This window comes from Dermacentor andersoni, unplaced genomic scaffold (assembly GCF_023375885.2).
Source record: "Dermacentor andersoni unplaced genomic scaffold, qqDerAnde1_hic_scaffold ctg00000143.1, whole genome shotgun sequence".
Lineage (NCBI taxonomy): Eukaryota > Metazoa > Arthropoda > Arachnida > Ixodida > Ixodidae > Dermacentor > Dermacentor andersoni.
In genome coordinates, this window is record NW_027314843.1 from 27,229 (window position 1) to 34,035 (window position 6,807).

Genomic DNA, 6,807 nt, shown 5'->3' on the forward strand with positions numbered 1-6,807 from the left:
GTGGATTTCTACCAAACGACGTGCTAAGCATGCCGATGCTGCTCTTTTTAGCACCCGCGCACGGATTTGTGCGAAAACGCGTTTTAAGCATGCACATGCATCTTTTGGTAGACGCGGATGAAGTTTTCTGCAAAACCACAAGATGTGCATGCAAATGGTGCTTTTTGCAGAACGCGCACGTGGATTTCTACCAAACGACGTGCTAAGCATGCCGATGCTGCTCTTTTTAGCACCCGCGCACGCATTTGTGCGAAAACGCGTTTTAAGCATGCACATGCATCTTTTGGTAGACGCGGATGAAGTTTTCTGCAAAACCACAAGATGTGCATGCAAATGGTGCTTTTTGCAGAACGCGCACGTGTATTTCTACCAAACGACGTGCTAAGCATGCCGATGCTGCTCTTTTTAGCACCCGCGCACGCATTTGTGCGAAAACGCGTTTTAAGCATGCACATGCATCCTTTGGTAGACGCGGATGAAGTTTTCTGCAAAACCACAAGATGTGCATGAAAATGGTGCTTTTTGCAGAACGCGCACGTGGATTTCTACCAAACGACGTGCTAAGCATGCCGATGCTGCTCTTTTTAGCACCCGCGCACGGATTTGTGCAAAAACGCGTTTTAAGCATGCACATGCATCTTTTGGTAGACGCGGATGAAGTTTTCTGCAAAACCACAAGCTGTGCATGCAAATGGTGCTTTTGGCAGAACGCGCACGTGGATTTCTACTAAACGACGTGCTAAGCATGCCGATGCTGCTCTTTTTAGCACCCGCGCACGGATTTGTGCGAAAACGCGTTTTAAGCATGCACATGCATCTTTTGGTAGACGCGGATGAAGTTTTCTGCAAAACCACAAGATGTGCATGCAAATGGTGCTTTTGGCAGAACGCGCACGTGGATTTCTACCAAACGACGTGCTAAGCATGCCGATGCTGCTCTTTTTAGCACCCGCGCACGCATTTGTGCGAAAACGCGTTTTAAGTATGCACATGAATCTTTTGGTAGACGCGGATGAAGTTTTCTGCAAAACAACAAGATGTGCATGCAAATGGTGCTTTTGGCAGAACGCGCACGTGGATTTCTACAAAACGACGTGCTAAGCACGCCGATGCTGCTCTTTTTAGCACCCGCGCACGCATTTGTGCGAAAACTTTTAAGCATGCACATGCATCTTTTGGTAGACGCGGATGAAGTTTTCTGCAAAACCACAAGATGTGCATGCAAATGGTGCTTTTTGCAGAACGCGCACGTGGATTTCTACCAAACGACGTGCTAAGCATGCCGATGCTGCTCTTTTTAGCACCCGCGCACGGATTTGTGCGAAAACGCGTTTTAAGCATGCACATGCATCTTTTGGTAGACGCGGATGAAGTTCTCTGCAAAACCACAAGATGTGCATGCAAATGGTGCTTTTGGCAGAACGCGCACGTGGATTTCTACCAAACGACGTGCTAAGCATGCCGATGCTGCTCTTTTTAGCACCCGCGCACGGATTTGTGCGAAAACGCGTTTTAAGCATGCACATGCATCTTTTGGTAGACGCGGATGAAGTTTTCTGCAAAACCACAAGATGTGCATGCAAATGGTGCTTTTGGCAGAACGCGCACGTGGATTTCTACCAAACGACGTGCTAAGCATGCCGATGCTGCTCTTTTTAGCACCCGCGCACGGATTTGTGCGAAAACGCGTTTTAAGCATGCACATGCATCTTTTGGTAGACGCGGATGAAGTTTTCTGCAAAACCACAAGATGTGCATGCAAATGGTGCTTTTGGCAGAACGCGCACGTGGATTTCTACCAAACGACGTGCTAAGCATGCCGATGCTGCTCTTTTTAGCACCCGCGCACGCATTTGTGCGAAAACGCGTTTTAAGCATGCACATGAATCTTTTGGTAGACGCGGATGAAGTTTTCTGCAAAACCACAAGATGTGCATGCAAATGGTGCTTTTGGCAGAACGCGCACGTGGATTTCTACCAAACGACGTGCTAAGCATGCCGATGCTGCTCTTTTTAGCACCCGCGCACGGATTTGTGCGAAAACGCGTTTTAAACATGCACATGCATCTTTTGGTAGACGCGGATGAAGTTTTCTGCAAAACCAGAAGATGTGCATGCAAATGGTGCTTTTGGCAGAACGCGCACGTGGATTTCTACCAAACGACGTGCTAAGCATGCCGATGCTGCTCTTTTTAGCACCCGCGCACGGATTTGTGCGAAAACGCGTTTTAAGCATGCACATGCATCTTTTGGTAGACGCGGATGAAGTTTTCTGCAAAACCACAAGATGTGCATGCAAATGGTGCTTTTGGCAGAACGCGCACGTGGATTTCTACCAAACGACGTGCTAAGCATGCCGATGCTGCTCTTTTTAGCACCCGCGCACGGATTTGTGCGAAAACGCGTTTTAAGCATGCACATGCATCTTTTGGTAGACGCGGATGAAGTTTTCTGCAAAACCACAAGATGTGCTTGCAAATGGTGCTTTTGGCAGAACGCGCACGTGGATTTCTACCAAACGACGTGCTAAGCATGCCGATGCTGCTCTTTTTAGCACCCGCGCACGCATTTGTGCGAAAACGCGTTTTAAGTATGCACATGAATCTTTTGGTAGACGCGGATGAAGTTTTCTGCAAAACCACAAGATGTGCATGCAAATGGTGCTTTTGGCAGAACGCGCACGTGGATTTCTACCAAACGACGTGCTAAGCATGCCGATGCTGCTCTTTTTAGCACCCGCGCACGCATTTGTGCGAAAACTTTTAAGCATGCACATGCATCTTTTGGTAGACGCGGATGAAGTTTTCTGCAAAACCACAAGATGTGCATGCAAATGGTGCTTTTTGCAGAACGCGCACGTGGATTTCTACCAAACGACGTGCTAAGCATGCCGATGCTGCTATTTTTAGCACCCGCGCACGGATTTGTGCGAAAACGCGTTTTAAGCATGCACATGCATCTTTTGGTAGACGCGGATGAAGTTCTCTGCAAAACCACAAGATGTGCATGCAAATGGTGCTTTTGGCAGAACGCGCACGTGGATTTCTACCAAACGACGTGCTAAGCATGCCGATGCTGCTCTTTTTAGCACCCGCGCACGCATTTGTGCGAAAACGCGTTTTAAGCATGCACATGCATCTTTTGGTAGACGCGGATGAAGTTTTCTGCAAAACCACAAGATGTGCATGCAAATGGTGCTTTTTGCAGAACGCGCACGTGGATTTCTACCAAACGACGTGCTAAGCATGCCGATGCTGCTCTTTTTAGCACCCGCGCACGGATTTGTGCGAAAACGCGTTTTAAGCATGCACATGCATCTTTTGGTAGACGCGGATAAAGTTTTCTGCAAAACCACAAGATGTGCATGCAAATGGTGCTTTTGGCAGAACGCGCACGTGGATTTCTACCAAACGACGTGCTAAGCATGCCGATGCTGCTCTTTTTAGCACCCGCGCACGCATTTGTGCGTAAACGCGTTTTAAGCATGCACATGCATCTTTTGGTAGACGCGGATGAAGTTTCCTGCAAAACCACAAGCTGTGCATGCAAATGGTGCTTTTGGCAGAACGCGCACGTGGATTTCTACCAAACGACGTGCTAAGCATGCCGATGCTGCTCTTTTTAGCACCCGCGCACGGATTTGTGCGAAAACGCGTTTTAAGCATGCACATGCATCTTTTGGTAGACGCGGATGAAGTTTTCTGCAAAACCACAAGATGTGCATGCAAATGGTGCTTTTGGCAGAACGCGCACGTGGATTTCTACCAAACGACGTGCTAAGCATGCCGATGCTGCTCTTTTTAGCACCCGCGCACGCATTTGTGCGAAAACGCGTTTTAAGTATGCACATGAATCTTTTGGTAGACGCGGATGAAGTTTTCTGCAAAACCACAAGATGTGCATGCAAATGGTGCTTTTGGCAGAACGCGCACGTGGATTTCTACCAAACGACGTGCTAAGCATGCCGATGCTGCTCTTTTTAGCACCCGCGCACGCATTTGTGCGAAAACTTTTAAGCATGCACATGCATCTTTTGGTAGACGCGGATGAAGTTTTCTGCAAAACCACAAGATGTGCATGCAAATGGTGCTTTTTGCAGAACGCGCACGTGGATTTCTACCAAACGACGTGCTAAGCATGCCGATGCTGCTCTTTTTAGCACCCGCGCACGGATTTGTGCGAAAACGCGTTTTAAGCATGCACATGCATCTTTTGGTAGACGCGGATGAAGTTCTCTGCAAAACCACAAGATGTGCATGCAAATGGTGCTTTTGGCAGAACGCGCACGTGGATTTCTACCAAACGACGTGCTAAGCATGCCGATGCTGCTCTTTTTAGCACCCGCGCACGCATTTGTGCGAAAACGCGTTTTAAGCATGCACATGCATCTTTTGGTAGACGCGGATGAAGTTTTCTGCAAAACCACAAGATGTGCATGCAAATGGTGCTTTTTGCAGAACGCGCACGTGGATTTCTACCAAACGACGTGCTAAGCATGCCGATGCTGCTCTTTTTAGCACCCGCGCACGGATTTGTGCGAAAACGCGTTTTAAGCATGCACATGCATCTTTTGGTAGACGCGGATAAAGTTTTCTGCAAAACCACAAGATGTGCATGCAAATGGTGCTTTTGGCAGAACGCGCACGTGGATTTCTACCAAACGACGTGCTAAGCATGCCGATGCTGCTCTTTTTAGCACCCGCGCACGCATTTGTGCGTAAACGCGTTTTAAGCATGCACATGCATCTTTTGGTAGACGCGGATGAAGTTTTCTGCAAAACCACAAGATGTGCATGCATATGGTGCTTTTTGCAGAACGCGCACGTGGATTTCTACCAAACGACGTGCTAAGCATGCCGATGCTGCTCTTTTTAGCACCCGCGCACGCATTTGTGCGAAAACGCGTTTTAAGCATGCACATGCATCTTTTGGTAGACGCGGATGAAGTTTTCTGCAAAACCACAAGATGTGCATGCAAATGGTGCTTTTTGCAGAACGCGCACGTGGATTTCTACCAAACGACGTGCTAAGCATGCCGATGCTGCTCTTTTTAGCACCCGCGCACGGATTTGTGCGAAAACGCGTTTTAAGCATGCACATGCATCTTTTGGTAGACGCGGATGAAGTTTTCTGCAAAACCACAAGATGTGCATGCAAATGGTGCTTTTGGCAGAACTCGCACGTGGATTTCTACCAAACGACGTGCTAAGCATGCCGATGCTTCTCTTTTTAGCACCCGCGCACGGATTTGTGCGAAAACGCGTTTTAAGCATGCACATGCATCTTTTGGTAGACGCGGATGAAGTTTTCTGCAAAACCACAAGATGTGCATGCAACTGGTGCTTTTGGCAGAACGCGCACGTGGATTTCTACCAAACGACGTGCTAAGCATGCCGATGCTGCTCTTTTTAGCACCCGCGCACGCATTTGTGCGAAAACGCGTTTTAAGCATGCACATGAATCTTTTGGTAGACGCGGATGAAGTTTTCTGCAAAACCACAAGATGTGCATGCAAATGGTGCTTTTGGCAGAACGCGCACTCGGATTTCTACCAAACGACGGGCTAAGCATGCCGATGCTGCTCTTTTTAGCACCCGCGCACGGATTTGTGCGAAAACGCGTTTTAAACATGCACATGCATCTTTTGGTAGACGCGGATGAAGTTTTCTGCAAAACCAGAAGATGTGCATGCAAATGGTGCTTTTGGCAGAACGCGCACGTGGATTTCTACCAAACGACGTGCTAAGCATGCCGATGCTGCTCTTTTTAGCACCCGCGCACGGATTTGTGCGAAAACGCGTTTTAAGCATGCACATGCATCTTTTGGTAGACGCGGATGAAGTTTTCTGCAAAACCACAAGATGTGCATGCAAATGGTGCTTTTGGCAGAACGCGCACGTGGATTTCTACCAAACGACGTGCTAAGCATGCCGATGCTGCTCTTTTTAGCACCCGCGCACGGATTTGTGCGAAAACGCGTTTTAAGCATGCACATGCATCTTTTGGTAGACGCGGATGAAGTTTTCTGCAAAACCACAAGATGTGCATGCAAATGGTGCTTTTGGCAGAACGCGCACGTGGATTTCTACCAAACGACGTGCTAAGCATGCCGATGCTGCTCTTTTTAGCACCCGCGCACGCATTTGTGCGAAAACGCGTTTTAAGTATGCACATGAATCTTTTGGTAGACGCGGATGAAGTTTTCTGCAAAACCACAAGATGTGCATGCAAATGGTGCTTTTGGCAGAACGCGCACGTGGATTTCTACCAAACGACGTGCTAAGCATGCCGATGCTGCTCTTTTTAGCACCCGCGCACGCATTTGTGCGAAAACATTTAAGCATGCACATGCATCTTTTGGTAGACGCGGATGAAGTTTTCTGCAAAACCACAAGATGTGCATGCAAATGGTGCTTTTTGCAGAACGCGCACGTGGATTTCTACCAAACGACGTGCTAAGCATGCCGATGCTGCTCTTTTTAGCACCCGCGCACGGATTTGTGCGAAAACGCGTTTTAAGCATGCACATGCATCTTTTGGTAGACGCGGATGAAGTTCTCTGAAAAACCACAAGATGTGCATGCAAATGGTGCTTTTGGCAGAACGCGCACGTGGATTTCTACCAAACGACGTGCTAAGCATGCCGATGCTGCTCTTTTTAGCACCCGCGCACGCATTTGTGCGAAAACGCGTTTTAAGCATGCACATGCATCTTTTGGTAGACGCGGATGAAGTTTTCTGCAAAACCACAAGATGTGCATGCAAATGGTGCTTTTTGCAGAACGCGCACGTGGATTTCTACCAAAC